Source organism: Triticum urartu, unplaced genomic scaffold, assembly GCF_056163025.1.
Source record: "Triticum urartu cultivar PI428250 unplaced genomic scaffold, HENAU_Tu73 scaffold2, whole genome shotgun sequence".
NCBI lineage: Eukaryota > Viridiplantae > Streptophyta > Magnoliopsida > Poales > Poaceae > Triticum > Triticum urartu.
This window is the reverse complement of record NW_028260368.1, coordinates 10,251,186-10,269,073: the sequence shown is the minus strand read 5'-3', so window position 1 is coordinate 10,269,073 and position 17,888 is coordinate 10,251,186. Positions and strand designations below refer to the sequence as shown.

At 36.9% G+C, this 17,888-nt stretch overlaps 4 non-coding genes across 4 annotated transcripts; 2 read left to right on the top strand and 2 right to left on the bottom strand.

The window, feature by feature from the left end:
• Positions 1-5,221: 5,221 nt before the first annotated feature.
• On the bottom strand, positions 5,222-5,294 carry TRNAF-GAA (transfer RNA phenylalanine (anticodon GAA)). The gene has a single exon. It is a non-coding gene; the product is annotated as a tRNA-Phe (tRNA).
• Positions 5,295-6,961: 1,667 nt separating this feature from the next.
• On the top strand, positions 6,962-7,034 carry TRNAT-UGU (transfer RNA threonine (anticodon UGU)). The gene has a single exon. It is a non-coding gene; the product is annotated as a tRNA-Thr (tRNA).
• A 1,219-nt stretch (positions 7,035-8,253) lies between these two features.
• TRNAS-GGA (transfer RNA serine (anticodon GGA)) lies at positions 8,254-8,340 on the bottom strand. Its single transcript has one exon. It is a non-coding gene; the product is annotated as a tRNA-Ser (tRNA).
• Positions 8,341-16,960: 8,620 nt separating this feature from the next.
• Positions 16,961-17,032, top strand: TRNAR-UCU (transfer RNA arginine (anticodon UCU)). The gene has a single exon. It is a non-coding gene; the product is annotated as a tRNA-Arg (tRNA).
• The last annotated feature ends 856 nt before the right edge of the window (positions 17,033-17,888 follow it).

Sequence of the window (17,888 nt, the reverse complement as noted above, 5' to 3'; positions counted from 1 at the left end):
ACAGAAATGGGTTCTTTGCAAGAAAGAATTGCTTCTACTAAAAAGGGATCTATAACTTCGATTCAAGCAGTTTATGTACCTGCAGACGATTTGACCGACCCTGCCCCTGCCACAACATTTGCACATTTGGATGCTACTACCGTACTTTCCAGAGGATTAGCTTCCAAGGGTATTTATCCAGCAGTAGATCCTTTAGATTCAACCTCGACTATGTTACAGCCTCGGATCGTTGGCAACGAACATTATGAAACTGCGCAAAGAGTTAAGGAAACTTTACAACGTTACAAAGAACTTCAGGACATTATCGCAATTCTTGGCTTGGATGAATTATCGGAAGAGGATCGTTTAACTGTAGCAAGAGCAAGAAAAATTGAGCGTTTCTTATCACAACCGTTCTTTGTGGCAGAAGTTTTTACTGGTTCTCCAGGAAAGTATGTTGCTCTTGCGGAAACTATTAGGGGATTTCAACTAATCCTTTCCGGAGAATTAGACGGCCTACCTGAACAGGCTTTTTATTTGGTGGGTAACATCGATGAAGCTAGCACGAAAGCTATAACCTTAGAAGAGGAGAACAAATCGAAGAAATGAAATTAAATCTTTATGTACTGACTCCTAAGCGAATTATTTGGGATTGTGAAGTGAAAGAAATCATTTTATCCACTAATAGTGGCCAAATTGGCGTATTACCAAACCACGCCCCCATTAACACAGCAGTAGATATGGGTCCTTTGAGAATACGCCTCCTCAACGACCAATGGTTAACAGCGATTCTGTGGAGCGGTTTTGCGAGAATAGTTAATAATGAGATCATCATTTTAGGAAATGATGCGGAACTGGGTAGTGATATTGATCCGGAAGAAGCTCAAAAGGCACTTGAAATAGCCGAAGCTAACTTGAGTAAAGCTGAGGGTACGAAAGATTTGGTTGAAGCGAAGCTCGCTCTCAGACGAGCTAGGATACGAATCGAGGCTGTCAATTGGATTCCCCCATCCAATTGAAGACAATCCAGTGGTTTATAGTTGATACAAAGAAAAAGGGAAGAGGGGTAGAAAAAGTTATTAGATAGCGAAGCGAAGTAAGTCCAATGCTATCTAGTAATTTTTCTACCTACTTACCTACTATTGGATTTGAACCAATGACTCCCGCCGTATGAAAGCAATACTCTAACCACTGAGTTAAGTAGGCAATTTATCACCACAAAGGAAGACCCATTACTTCGATCGATTATATATTGAATCCCTTTTCTAAGCAATACCGCTCTGTTATTGGTCTGTTATATACTAAATACTAAACTAAATACTAAACAGATACAGATCAAAGGGGTATCCTCTGGCATTAGAAAATATTCATCTTGACAAGAAATTATCTATATGTTAAGATATCTCTGATAAGGGCTATAGCTCAGTTCGGTAGAGCAACTCGTTTACACGTGCGCCAATGCTTTTCAAAGGAGCTTATTATGCAATGAACATAATCGATCTTATTGCAAAATCAATGTCTTACTTCATAGATTCGAGAGAATAGGAGAACAGTAGCCTGACAAACAGTCGGTTCAGTCCGATTCAGGTGCCAATTCAGGTGCCTAATCAAATAGAACCCTTATGGATTTGCTAGTTGATAAGGTAAATATCCAGCCCACTAAATGCTAGGCGTAATGAGGATAAGGGCCTCCAAAAAACTTCTTTTCGTTCTATGAACTTTAAGGTGTATGAAGTCTCATAGTTAACTCTTGCAGTGGAACGATAGAGACTCCATTTCACTTAGGTTGATTTAATTTAGACCGGAGGCAGACCTAAGTCAAGGTAATCCTCCTTTGAAACACTTTGGTATTGCTCCTAGATAGATCATAATACAAAAAATCAATCAGAGCACAGGGAGCCATCTCATTATCTTTCCGTAAAGAAAAACTATGGTGGACTAACTGATCTTTAAATCAGTTTATGAAAGAGCCCAATGCAAAAAAATGCATGTTGGGTCTTTGAAACAGTTCAAATCATTTCGATAATAATCCGTTTGATCTGTTTTACCGAGAAGGTCTACGGTTCGAATCCGTATAGCCCTAATATGCCCTTTTTTAGATTTTAGGATCTCTATCCTATGTTTTCTTTAGTTTAGTATAGTTTTCATTTTCTCATTAGTATTTGTTTATAGACTGGATAGGCGCCTGCGACATAGAATAGAGATAAAAGCATTACCAAAGGCTCATTCATCGAAAATCAAAATCATACAGACAGGAAAAGAAAAACGAATTTCTATCAAATCAATAGAAGAAAGGATCCTTTCCCTGATTTGAATCCCGTCCTCCTTCAAATAGGATATCTCTAGACTTCCCTATAATAACTGCAATGATTTTATCCATTTTGCGAATTCCTACTTTGTTTTAAGTATATTTATTACTTTGTTTATAGATACATTATGTAAATTGATCAACTTTAAATAGAAAAAATAAAGTAAAGAGTAAATAAGAAAACAGAATATTCTGTCTCATAGTTCTGAAATAGAGTTCTTTATTTTTATTTTATAGTATTACTTCTCATTAATTATACTGCATAGATTAGTCCTACTATCTTAATTAGGTTCTAATTTAGTAGTATTCTCATTTTTATTTAATAGTCTCTTATTATTTTATTATTAAATATTAAATAAAGGATAGAGCTATTCTTTTTTCTAGAGATTCTAGAGAAAGCGAGACAAAGTGAAACGAGAAAGTTTTCTTTATATAAGAATTAGATCTACATACACCATATCTAAATAGAATGGAAATCCAAAAGAAAGGGAGTTGGGATTCCATTGGATGAATCTTTAAAGAAGATGCAGCACAGAGGAAACAAAGGCTAAACTTAAACTAAGCGCTTTTGTTTGAACAAAAAAGATTCTTGTTTCACCGAGGAAAAGAGAGAAGTTCTGGATAAATTGACAATGCTGAATTGAATTGACTAATTTAAGTTCCGCCTATTCCACATTAATGGGAGTACATTATGTTTCTGCTTCACGAATATGATATTTTTTGGACATTTCTAATAATAGCAAGCCTTATTCCTATTTTGGCATTTTCGATTTCAGGACTTTTAGCCCCGGTTAGTGAAGGACCAGAGAAGCTTTCTAGTTATGAATCGGGTATAGAACCCATGGGAGGGGCTTGGGTACAATTCCGAATACGCTATTATATGTTTGCGCTCGTTTTTGTTGTTTTTGATGTGGAAACCGTCTTTCTATACCCTTGGGCAATGAGTTTCGACGTATTGGGTGTATCCGTTTTTATCGAAGCTTTGATTTTCGTGCTTATCTTAGTTGTTGGTTTAGTTTATGCATGGCGAAAAGGAGCCTTGGAATGGTCTTAACTGAATATTTAGACAAAAAAAAAGAAGGAAAAGATTCTATTGAGACAGTTATGAATTTGATTGAGTTTCCCTTACTTGACCAAACAAGTTCCAATTCTGTTATTTCAACTACACCAAATGATCTTTCGAATTGGTCAAGACTCTCCAGTTTATGGCCCCTTCTATACGGTACCAGTTGTTGTTTCATTGAATTTGCTTCATTAATAGGCTCACGATTCGACTTTGATCGTTATGGATTGGTACCAAGATCAAGTCCTAGGCAAGCAGACCTAATTTTAACAGCCGGTACGGTAACAATGAAAATGGCTCCCTCTTTAGTGAGATTATACGAGCAAATGCCTGAACCAAAATACGTCATTGCTATGGGAGCCTGTACTATTACAGGGGGAATGTTCAGTACGGATTCCTATAGTACTGTTCGGGGAGTTGATAAGTTAATTCCTGTGGATGTCTACTTGCCGGGCTGCCCACCTAAACCGGAGGCAGTTATAGATGCCCTAACAAAACTTCGTAAGAAGATATCGCGAGAAATAGTTGAGGATCAAACTCTATCTCAAAATAAAAATAGATGTTTTACTACCAGTCACAAGCTTTATGTTAGGCGCAGTACTCATACAGGAACTTATGAGCAAGAATTGCTCTATCAATCACCATCTACATTAGATATATCTTCTGAAACTTTTTTCAAATCCAAAAGTTCAGTACCTTCCTACAAATTAGTGAATTAGGAGAGGGGCTCTTTTGTGTAGAAAAATAAAAAGCAGGGCAATCTTTCAAACTTGCATCCGAAATGTGAAATATTTATACAAAGAGGGAGAGATGAAGACAATGCAGCAGGGTTGGTTATCTAATTGGCTAGTCAAACATGAGGTGGTTCATAGATCTTTGGGCTTTGATCACCGAGGAATAGAGACTTTACAAATAAAAGCAGGGGATTGGGATTCCATTGCTGTCATTTTATATGTATATGGTTACAATTATTTACGCTCCCAATGTGCTTATGATGTAGCACCCGGTGGATCTTTAGCTAGCGTGTATCATCTTACGAGAATACAATATGGTATAGATAATCCAGAAGAAGTCTGCATAAAAGTCTTTGCCCAAAAGGATAATCCTAGAATTCCGTCTGTCTTCTGGATTTGGAGAAGTGCCGATTTTCAAGAACGCGAATCTTATGATATGGTGGGAATCTCTTATGATAATCATCCGCGCCTTAAACGTATCCTAATGCCTGAAAGTTGGATAGGCTGGCCCTTACGTAAGGATTATATAACCCCCAATTTTTATGAAATACAAGATGCTCATTGAATGATAAGAAATTCATGCTCACTTATACAACACAACTCCAGATTTTATTCAAGTCAAGGAATATTTTTAGGTTCTTTTCCTAGATGAAACGGAATACCTATTTATAATTAATTCCTAATTATACAAAAGCATTCCAGATAGACTGAGCAAAAAAAGGGTTTCATTTGGATTCCCCTATTTTGAAAATCGCATATTAATTTCCTTCATATGAACAGAAAAATAGGATGACTCAAAGAAGTTCTCTACCAGGAACTTTGTACCGCGCACATTACTTAGCACAACTAGGAAAATAAGATAAGATAAAGATAAGCAAGACTAAAAAAATATTCGTCGGAATAGCGGAATACAAAATTAAGAAACGCAAAAAAATAAAGGGGAATCTCACCCCCTTCTTTATCATAAAGAAAAGATATATTTTAAAACTTCTTTAAAAAGAAAAAGAAGTGCCTCTATATTTATATTATAGATTTATCCACTTAGATGAATAAATATTATTAATGAATATGTATCACAATCCATCTCGAGGTATTTGGATCAATACCTATTCGGTGGATCTTTTTTTTTTTTTTCTCTGCCAGGAACCAGATTTGAACTGGTGACACGAGGATTTTCAGTCCTCTGCTCTACCAACTGAGCTATCCTGACCTTTTCTTGTGCATCATCCTAGTAGAGTATTTGTATCTATGTCAATTAAAAGGACTAAAAATTAATTAAAGTATTTCAAATTTTAAATTTGAAAATGGGGGGGGTAGTCCTATGCATTGTGCATGGTTTACTTAAATAAAACTTAAAAATAGAGTGAATAACCAAGATTTCTTGCCGATACTCTAATAAAAAAGAAATCTATTCAATGAATAGGATAAGATCCATTGAGTTCTCTTCGCATTCCTTTGTGAAAGAGTAGAATGAGAAAGCTAATGAATCTTAAACCCATTGCATTGATAAAAAGAAAAAAAAGTGCATTGATAAAAAGAAAAAAAAAAAGAGGATAAATAATAATAATATAGTATAGTTAGGGAATAAAAGAGGATTTGGGGATAGAGGGACTTGAACCCTCACAACTTATAAAGTCGACGGATTTTCCTTTTACTAGAAATTTCATTGTTGTCAGTATTGACATGTAGAATGGGACTCTCTCTTTGTCCTCGTCCGATTAATCCACTTTTTTAAAGATCTCGAAAACTTTGAATTTTAATTGAAGAATTTGATTATTCAATATTCGATTGGAGTGGATTCACAATAATGAAAAAAAAAAATTATGATATGAGTTTTTTATTTCATAATCATTATCATTTCTAATTTCATTTTTAAAAAAGATAAAGAACCTATATTATAATTAGAATATAATATGAGTTCTGTGATTAATCGTTTGCTATGTCAGTATCTATACGTGTTTATTAAATGTATAAGGTATAAAACCCCTCTTTCTCTAATTTAGAACTAGAAGGAATTCCACTAACAACACAACGTAATTAACTCGATTCGTTAGAACAGCTTCCATTGAGTCTCTGCACCTATCCTTTTCCTTTGTATTCTAGTTCGAGAACCCCTTGTTTTCTCAAAACACGGATTTGGCTCAGGATTGCCCTTTTTTAATTCCAGGGTTTCTCTGAATTTGGAAGTTACCACTTAGCAGGTTTCCATACCAAGGCTCAATACAATCAAGTCCGTAGCGTCTACCGATTTCGCCATATCCCCATTTCCCTCTTCTTTGAGACCAGGATTCCTTGTGTAATTTCATCCATCTCTTAGTTTTTTTTTTGAATCATTGAGTTCATCACTCAACGTAGTCTAGCAGTTCAGTTCGACTCTATTTGAGAGACCTCGCTTGCTTATTGCAATTCAGAATTGAATTGATTCTATCCTTGATGTATTTGCAATTCAATCCGAATCAATATATCCAAAAGTTTTTATCTCCCCCACCTCCCGTCTTACTTTTTTATAGTATTCAAAATTATACTATAACGCTTGATATTTATTCTTTTTTTCTAATCAGAATTAGCAATTTTATTTACTCTGACTCTATGTTCCCCTTAGTGAAATATTAATCCTCAAATTATTAACAAATAATAAAGTCTATAATGATCGAATGAAAATACCAATAAATTCTATAATTTTATTTTTTAATATCCTATAGTTAAGCATATCAAGCTAACTTTATCTTTAAGAAGTTTTAGTATTTTTTTATTTTTATAAGTATAACTTCAAATTTAGAACTAGTTAATAGCTAAGATTAATAACTAATATCTGAGATTTTACGGATTTCCTATACTATACCTATTTCTATTTGTTACACTATTTCCGTTATGTAAGCCCACTTAGCTCAGAGGTTAGAGCATCGCATTTGTAATGCGAGGGTCATCGGTTCAAATCCGATAGTCGGCTTTTTTTTCTCTATCGATGTTCTACGAACAAGAATCTCTTTTTTTCCGAATTAAATGGAGAATCCAGGATCTTTTATGTTTTTTACCTTACAATTTTGCTAGATACAAAACAATAAAATAAATAATATATATACAAAAAAAAAAGATTTTGATGAAATTCCATTTTTTGGGGTACTTTAGTTGATTTTACTCTGTTTATCCTGTAGTTTAATTCAGTTTTAATTTCGATGTATTCTGTAATGTAAATACAATGAAATTAATTGTGTAAAATGAAATTTCAATAAAATAAAAAAAGGAGTCTTCATGTCCCGTTATCGAGGACCTCGTTTAAAAAAAATACGCCGTCTGGGAGCTTTACCAGGACTCACTAGAAAAACACCTAAATCCGGAAGTAATCTTAAAAAAAAATTCAATTCTGGGAAAAAGGAGCAATATCGTATTCGTCTTCAAGAAAAACAGAAATTGCGTTTTCATTATGGTCTGACAGAACGACAATTACTTAGATATGTACATATCGCTGGAAAAGCAAAAAGGTCAACAGGCCAGGTTTTACTACAATTACTTGAAATGCGTTTGGATAATATCCTTTTTCGATTGGGTATGGCTTCAACCATTCCTGGGGCCCGCCAATTAGTCAACCATAGACATATTTTAGTTAATGGTCGTATAGTCAATATACCAAGTTTTCGTTGCAAACCCCGAGATATTATTACTACGAAAGATAACCAAAGATCAAAAGGTCTGGTTCAAAATTATATTGCTTCATCGGACCCGGGGAAATTGCCAAAGCATTTGGCGATTGACACGTTGGAATATAAAGGACTAGTAAATAAAATCCTAGATAGGAAGTGGGTCGGTCTCAAAATAAATGAGTTGTTAGTTGTAGAATATTACTCTCGTCAGACTTGAACTTAACGAAAAAAGGAAAGGTTCATAGAATTTTCTTCCCCTTCCCCTTTCCCCGAACTAAATCGCCCTAAGACCATTACCATTAATTTGTATTTTCCCATCAACTAGCTAAAATTGATTAACCCTAGGATTAGGATCCTTTTTTCTTTTTTCCTCTATGTGTATTTTACATACCACAGTAATTTGCTATAGAGAATTTCTAATTTCTATTAAATCAAAATAAGATAATATAAGATATTATATTATTGCTGGAAAAAATTGTTATTTGATTTGATACATTGTGATCCTTAACGTTGATGAATTAAGAAAAACGGAAAGAGAGGGATTCGAACCCTCGGTAAACAAAAGTCTACATAGCAGTTCCAATGCTACGCCTTGAACCGCTCGGCCATCTCTCCTACATAACTTATTATGGAAAATAAACTGAGTGAATAGCGAGTTTTCTTATTCCTGCAGTACAGGTACAACCGCAACCACTCGGGGGTTCCATAGTTCTATTGGAAAAATTCCTTTTGATCTAAGTGGAAGGATACAGGATTTTTTACTAGAAATTGCGCTCGCTATAAAATAAAAGTTTTAATTTGGGTTTTCCCGCAACTAAAGAAAAAGAAAATGGAAGAATTCTTCTTATTGCATAATAAAATAAAGAAACCTTAGAATTCCGTTTGCATAAGATACGCTACACCATACTATCGAAATCAAAAATAGGGTATGAGACAATTAATAACTTTGAAAACACGAAATAGTTGATAACATAAGTTGTTGTTCAGAAATAGGAAAGTGGAATGAAATCCAGTCTTAGTCAAATATTTCATATCTCTTCGTGTCCAAGCAGAAGGAAAAGGATACAATTTGAGCTGAGCGGAAAATCCATATCTCTCTTATCCATTTAAAGCATATGGATTTAGAGTAGAGCATATGGATCAATCTATTTATAATTATAAGAATCGAATGTGTTTGTTTTTATGTTATTTTGTGAAGGAATGAAAACAATTCTATATAGAATGGGTTGGGAATTATGCCTAGATCCCGTGGAAATGGAAATTTCATTGATAAGACCTCCTCAATTGTAGCCAATATTTTATTGCGAATAATTCCGACAACCTCAGGAGAAAAAAAGGCATTTACTTATTATAGAGATGGTGCGATTTGACTCTTTTTTTTGCTTTTTTTTAGCCCTACCTATACCTCAGTCTTACGAAAAAGAGAGGGGGGTTGGCATAGAGAGAACCAAATTTGTAAAGCAAACAAACCCACGCTTCGGGAAGGTGAGGCGAACTAACAATTCCTTCCGTCGTGTATCCTCGATTGATGCGGCTTCAGATACTTCAATTGTAGATTTGAGTATTGAGCGAAAGGTTACACCTACAGGATATGGTATGGTATGGATTACAGGCCAATCCTACTCTATTAGTATCCGTAGGCAGCATAGGGGAGAAAAGCACTACACCTAGAAATAGGAATCAACAAGAGAAAAACTTTGTTAGAAATTACCCCTTTCCTGATCGGTATCAGGGCTGGGAAGAATGGTTGGGATAACAAACAACCATCAGGTTTGTACTTTGGATACCCCTATAACCATCAAAGATCGTTGAAGTAGCTAATTCCTCTAAATAGGAGGCGTTGAGAACAAAGAAATTATTGGAGCTATCGTTTTCCTCTAGCATTAATAGAATTCATTGGTGTTAAGAAAAACCTCTTGTGGGAAGGTTGGCTAGAGATTTCTTGGAAAAATACCAGCCCCTTTCGGTTCATAATGAGACGGGACTAATTCTATTTTGATTCTATAGATTATTTCGCTTAGTACTATTATGTACAGAAGGGAGGAGCCGTATGAGATGAAAACCTCATGTACGGTTTTGGAACGGAGATTTTTTGAATAGAATGAACGACCGTAACGGATGTTGGCTCAATCCGAAGGAAATTATGCGGAAGCTTTGCAAAATTATTATGAAGCTACGCGACTAGAAATCGATCCCTATGATCGAAGTTATATACTCTATAACATAGGCCTTATACACACAAGCAATGGAGAGCATACAAAGGCTTTGGAATATTATTTCCGGGCACTAGAACGAAACCCCTTCTTACCGCAAGCTTTTAATAATATGGCCGTGATCTGTCATTACGTGCGACTATCTCCACTATAGAAAGAAAAAAAAAAAAGAGAGGATCAAATTTTCTAGTAAATACTAGAAAAAAAGGGCTTTCTACATAGGGATCGTAAAAACAACGATTTTTCCCTATCAGCTGTAGGAAGGAAGGACACTTCACGAGAATCAAAAAACGAAGAAAGTATGGCCTATACTACTACTCTATGGATAAAGTTTCTCAAATTGATAGAGAAAGCACCGTAAAGATCAATTAGTGAGCGACTGGGTCGATACAACTAAAAAAAACTGCTTACTTATCCCATGATATGGGGCAAAATTTAGGAATCCGCTTATGTAATAGAGCCGATCCACTAAGGGATTAAGCAGCGGTGTAGTATCAGATCCCAAAGATAGTAAGTTCTTTTTTCTTTCTTATGGAAAAAAGTCTTTTTCAAGGATTCTATAGAGATTTCATATATGAAACCGGGATAGTTACCTCTCAGAAAATTTGAACGAAGGCTCTATATCTATCTATGCTTCATTCTTCTGAAGGTGGGAAAAAAGATCAAACTGATTATTGATAAAAATTAGGGTTTGAAACTTAGGTAATTAATTTCTTCTGCTTAACCCAAGAACAAATTGGATCGATTTTTGATAAATCGAATTCAGTTAAGATAGGGGAAATTCAGATAGCAATTTCTGAGCCGTATGAGGTAGGAAACTCTCAAGTACGGTTCTAAGGGAAGGAACTTCCTATTCCGACCGAGGAGAACAGGCCATTCTACAGGGTGATTCGGAAATTGCGGAAGCTTGGTTTGATCAAGCTGCTGAATATTGGAAACAAGCTATAGCGCTTACTCCGGGAAATTATATTGAAGCACAGAACTGGTTGAAGATTACGAAGCGCTTTGAATTTGAATAAGACCATGCTCCTTCTTTTTCATAAAATGGGTGGTTTGGTTGTTGATCCATTAATCAAATAAATTAGGTCGTAAGATCGAATCAAGAATTTCATTATATCCATTTCTTATACCTTCTATTTTATATGATATTTCATAAGAATAAACCATAGGGATAGGGTCTAGAATAGAAGTAATAAAGTGAATAAAAAGAGGGGGCAATCTAAATATTGCTAATATATTAGGACCATCTTATTAATAATTCTAATGAGTTATCTTGGAATTTAGAATCAAATAAAAAACCCTATATTATGCTCAAGGAAAGTAGATATAGATAGGAGCTTATGCCCTCAAAAAAAATACACTAGTTTCTTAAATTAAAAATAAAAAAGATTTTTTTCTTACGTCGAGAAATATTTGTTTTTCAAGATAAACAATGTCCGTTAGGCACCTAATCTTTATGTCATAATAGACCCGAACACTTGCCTCGGATTGACTTCAATATATAATTGCTCCAGTGAATAACTAAAAAAAAAATAGAAGGATGGTAGATAGTAAAGAAAAGAACTAATCACAATATCTATCTTTCAAAATCTATCTTTCAAAATCTATCTTTCAAAATATATATCTTTCAAAGATTCACTAAAAAGACAGTTGGCGGGTCTCTTTGTATGTCTTGTCCGGAAAGAGGAGGACTTAATGATTATTCGTTCGCCGGAACCAGAAGTAAAAATTGTTGTGGATAGGGATCCTGTAAAAACATCTTTTGAGGAATGGGCCAGACCCGGCCATTTCTCAAGAACACTAGCTAAGGGCCCTGATACTACCACTTGGATCTGGAACCTACATGCTGATGCTCACGATTTCGATAGTCATACTGGTGATTTGGAGGAGATTTCTCGAAAAGTCTTTAGTGCTCATTTCGGGCAACTTTCCATTATCTTTCTTTGGTTGAGTGGCATGTACTTTCATGGCGCCCGTTTTTCCAATTATGAAGCATGGCTAAGTGATCCTACTCACATTGGACCCAGTGCTCAGGTAGTTTGGCCTATAGTAGGGCAAGAAATATTGAATGGTGATGTAGGCGGGGGTTTCCGAGGAATCCAAATAACCTCTGGTTTTTTTCAGCTTTGGCGAGCATCTGGAATAACTAGTGAATTACAACTCTATTGTACTGCAATTGGTGCATTGATTTTTGCAGCGTTAATGCTTTTTGCTGGTTGGTTCCATTATCACAAAGCCGCTCCCAAATTGGCCTGGTTCCAAGATGTAGAATCCATGTTGAATCACCACTTAGCGGGATTATTAGGACTTGGGTCTCTTTCTTGGGCGGGGCACCAAATTCATGTATCTTTACCAATTAACCAATTTCTTGACGCTGGGGTGGATCCTAAAGAGATACCACTTCCTCATGAATTTATCTTGAATCGGGACCTTTTGGCTCAACTTTATCCTAGTTTTGCCGAAGGAGCAACCCCTTTTTTCACTTTAAATTGGTCCAAATACGCAGAATTTCTGACTTTTCGCGGAGGACTAGATCCAGTAACCGGTGGTCTCTGGCTGACCGATATTGCGCACCATCATTTAGCTATTGCTATTCTTTTCCTAATCGCAGGTCATATGTATAGGACCAATTGGGGTATTGGCCATGGACTTAAAGATATTTTGGAGGCTCACAAGGGCCCATTTACAGGACAAGGCCATAAGGGTCTTTATGAAATCTTAACAACGTCATGGCATGCTCAATTATCTCTTAACCTAGCTATGCTAGGCTCTACAACCATTGTTGTAGCTCATCATATGTATTCTATGCCTCCCTATCCATACCTAGCTACTGACTATGGTACACAACTTTCCTTGTTCACACACCACATGTGGATTGGCGGATTTCTAATAGTCGGTGCTGCTGCACATGCAGCAATTTTTATGGTAAGAGACTATGATCCAACTACTCGATACAACGATCTATTAGATCGCGTCCTTAGACACCGCGATGCAATCATATCCCACCTTAACTGGGTATGTATATTTCTAGGTTTTCACAGTTTTGGCTTGTACATTCATAATGATACCATGAGTGCTTTAGGCCGTCCACAAGATATGTTTTCGGATACTGCCATACAATTACAACCTATCTTTGCTCAATGGGTACAAAATATCCATGCTACTGCGCCTGGCGTAACAGCTCCTGGTGCAACAACAAGTACTAGCTTAACGTGGGGAGGCGGCGAGTTAGTAGCAGTAGGTGGCAAAGTGGCTTTGTTACCTATTCCATTAGGAACCGCAGATTTTTTAGTCCATCACATTCATGCATTTACCATACATGTGACTGTATTAATACTTTTGAAAGGTGTTTTATTTGCTCGGAGTTCCCGTTTGATACCCGATAAAGCAAATCTAGGTTTTCGCTTTCCTTGCGATGGGCCTGGCCGAGGGGGAACATGTCAAGTATCCGCCTGGGATCATGTTTTCTTAGGTTTATTCTGGATGTACAATGCAATTTCGGTAGTCATTTTCCATTTCAGTTGGAAAATGCAGTCGGATGTTTGGGGTACTATAAGTGATCAAGGGGTGGTAACTCATATTACAGGGGGAAACTTTGCACAGAGTTCCATTACGATTAATGGGTGGCTTCGAGATTTCTTGTGGGCACAGGCATCGCAAGTCATTCAGTCTTATGGTTCTTCATTATCTGCATATGGTCTTTTTTTCTTAGGTGCTCATTTTGTCTGGGCCTTCAGTTTAATGTTTTTATTCAGCGGCCGTGGTTATTGGCAAGAACTCATTGAATCTATCGTTTGGGCTCATAACAAATTAAAAGTTGCTCCTGCTACTCAGCCTAGAGCCTTGAGCATTATACAAGGACGCGCTGTAGGAGTAACCCATTACCTTCTGGGTGGAATTGCCACGACATGGGCATTCTTCTTAGCGAGAATTATTGCAGTAGGATAGTGGCTAGGAGGATTTGAAAGGCATTATGGAATTAAGATTTCCCAGGTTTAGCCAAGGCTTAGCTCAGGACCCCACTACTCGTCGTATTTGGTTTGGTATTGCTACCAGCACATGATTTCGAAAGTCATGATGATATTACTGAAGAACGTCTTTATCAGAACATTTTTGCTTCTCACTTTGGGCAATTAGCAATAATCTTTCTATGGACGTCCGGAAATCTGTTTCATGTAGCTTGGCAAGGAAATTTTGAATCATGGATACAGGATCCTTTACACGTAAGACCTATTGCTCATGCGATTTGGGATCCTCATTTTGGTCAACCCGCTGTGGAAGCCTTTACTCGAGGAGGTGCTGCTGGTCCAGTGAATATTGCTTATTCTGGAGTTTATCAGTGGTGGTATACAATAGGATTACGCACCAATGAGGATCTTTATACTGGAGCTCTTTTTCTATTATTTCTTTCTACGCTGTCCTTAATAGCGGGTTGGTTACATCTACAACCCAAATGGAAACCAAGCCTTTCGTGGTTCAAAAACGCGGAATCTCGTCTCAATCATCATTTGTCAGGACTTTTCGGGGTAAGTTCTTTGGCTTGGACAGGACATTTAGTTCATGTTGCTATTCCCGCATCCAGGGGGGAGTACGTTCGATGGAATAATTTCTTAGATGTATTACCCTATCCCCAGGGGTTGGGACCCCTTTTGACGGGTCAATGGAATCTTTATGCCCAAAACCCTGATTCGAGTAATCATTTATTTGGTACCGCTCAAGGAGCGGGAACTGCCATTCTAACTCTTCTTGGGGGATTCCATCCACAAACACAAAGTTTGTGGCTGACCGATATGGCTCACCATCATTTAGCTATTGCATTTATTTTTCTCATTGCCGGTCACATGTATCGAACTAACTTCGGAATTGGGCACAGTATTAAAGATCTTTTAGAAGCGCATACTCCTCCGGGGGGTCGATTAGGGCGTGGGCATAAGGGCCTTTATGACACAATCAACAATTCGATTCATTTTCAGTTAGGTCTTGCTCTAGCTTCTTTAGGGGTTATTACTTCCTTAGTAGCTCAACATATGTACTCTTTACCTCCTTATGCATTCATAGCACAAGACTTTACTACTCAAGCTGCTTTATATACTCATCACCAATATATTGCAGGGTTCATCATGACAGGGGCTTTTGCTCATGGAGCTATTTTTTTCATTAGGGATTACAATCCGGAACAGAATGAGGATAATGTATTGGCAAGAATGTTAGACCATAAAGAAGCTATCATATCTCATTTAAGTTGGGCTAGCCTCTTTCTAGGATTCCATACCTTGGGCCTTTATGTTCATAACGACGTCATGCTTGCTTTTGGTACTCCAGAAAAGCAAATCTTGATCGAACCTATATTTGCCCAATGGATACAATCTGCTCATGGCAAGACGACATATGGGTTCGATATACTCTTATCTTCAACGAATGGCCCCGCTTTCAATGCGGGTCGAAGCCTATGGTTGCCCGGATGGTTGAATGCTGTTAATGAGAATAGTAATTCGCTTTTCTTAACAATAGGACCTGGGGATTTCTTGGTTCATCATGCTATTGCTCTAGGTTTGCATACAACTACATTGATTTTAGTAAAGGGCGCTTTAGATGCACGCGGTTCCAAATTAATGCCAGATAAAAAGGATTTTGGATATAGTTTTCCTTGTGACGGCCCAGGGCGCGGCGGTACTTGTGATATTTCTGCTTGGGACGCATTTTATTTGGCAGTTTTCTGGATGTTAAATACCATTGGGTGGGTTACTTTTTATTGGCATTGGAAACATATCACATTATGGCAGGGCAACGTTTCACAATTTAATGAATCCTCCACTTATTTGATGGGATGGTTAAGAGATTACCTATGGTTAAACTCTTCACAACTTATCAATGGATATAATCCTTTTGGGATGAATAGTTTATCGGTATGGGCGTGGATGTTCTTATTTGGACATCTTGTTTGGGCTACTGGATTTATGTTCTTAATTTCCTGGCGGGGGTATTGGCAGGAATTAATTGAGACTTTAGCATGGGCTCATGAACGCACACCTTTAGCTAATTTAATTCGCTGGAGAGATAAGCCCGTGGCTCTTTCCATTGTGCAAGCAAGATTGGTTGGATTAGCTCACTTTTCCGTGGGTTATATATTCACTTATGCAGCTTTCTTGATTGCCTCAACATCAGGCAAGTTTGGTTAATTTAGTTTGTTTTTTTGTACTGTATCAGCACCTAGTTCATTACTCTTGATAGAGAGGGAGGATCTGCCTTTTTAGATTTCTTTTTCTATTTATTTTTCCATCTAGGATTAGAACCGTATACTTGGTAATAATAGCAACGACACATTATGGCAAAAAAAAGTTTGATTCAGAGGGAGAAGAAGCGGCAGAAATTAGAACAGAAATATCATTTGATTCGTCAATCTTTAAAAAAAAAGATAAGAAGCAAAGTTTCTCCCTTGAGTTTGAGTGAAAAAACGAAAATGCGAGAAAAATTGCAATCCCTACCGCGTAATAGTGCACCTACACGCCTTCATCGACGTTGTTTTTTGACCGGAAGACCTAGAGCTAACTATCGACATTTTGGGCTATCCGGACACGTACTTCGAGAAATGGTTTATGAATGTTTGTTACCGGGTGCAACAAGATCCAGTTGGTAAGGATAAAATACCCTTTCGTATTTGTATGGATTTCTGGAATTGATAATCATAGAGGAGCCCTCTTTACCATTCTGTATAAATGGACTATTCTATTTGTATAGATATTGGTAGAGGGGCGTATCCAACCCTCTTTTATCCACTAGTTACCCCTCTTTAGTTTAAGAGTATAGAGCAGTTTGGTAGCTCATAAGGCTCATAACCTTGGGGTTGCGGGTTCGATTCCCACTACCGCCTCCATACTCCTTCTTTATGATATATGCATGATATAATATATACATCATGCATTTGTATCTGGATTTTTTGATTTCCTAAAAGAGTTTTGGTCTAACAGTTTTTTCTCGGAAGAAGCAAAAAAATAAAAGAAAGAATAAAATATGAAAGAAAAGCGTCCATTGTCTAATGGATAGGACAGAGGTCTTCTAAACCTTTGGTATAGGTTCAAATCCTATTGGACGCAATCTTATTTCTATCTATTCTTTAAATAACTATACTAAACTAAAAACAAAGAAAACTTTTTTGCATGATTCAAATGAAAAAGCTTTCTCAACGATTCCTATTCTACTAACAAGAGTAGACATGCAAAATTTATTTGTTACTGAAGAGAAAACCGTTCCAGCTGTTCCTGAATAGCTTCCTTCAAAAGGATTTCCGCTTGCTCGGTGAATGTCTTGCTAGAAGATATAATTTCTTGGAATTGAGGTTTAGTATCTTTTAGATGTTTACGTAACTCATCCAGAAATTTATTTACCTGTTCAATTTCTAACGAATCAAGATATCCTCTTGTTCCGGTATAAATAGTAGCTATCTGCTCTTCCACTGGGAGAGGATTTGCCTGGGATTGTTTAAGCAATTCCCTTAATCGTCGACCCCTTGCCAATTGATTCTGACTTGTTTTATCGAGAGCAGAGGCGAATTGTGCAAAGGCTTGTAACTCTGCGAATTGCGCTAGTTCCAATTTTGATTTGCCAGCTACTTGTTTCATGGCTTTAATTTGAGCCGCGGATCCTACTCTGGAAACAGAAATACCCACATTAATAGCGGGTCGAATTCCGGCATTGAATAGATCCGCAGATAAGAATATTTGTCCATCTGTAATGGAGATTACATTAGTAGGAATATAGGCGGAAACGTCTCCAGATTGAGTCTCAACTATTGGTAAAGCGGTCATACTTCCTTCGCCTAAAAGAGAATTTAATTTAGCGGCTCTTTCTAAAAGGCGTGAATGCAAATAAAAAACATCCCCTGGATAAGCCTCACGTCCGGGAGGTCTTCTTAATAGAAGGGACATTTGGCGATAAGCTTGTGCCTGTTTG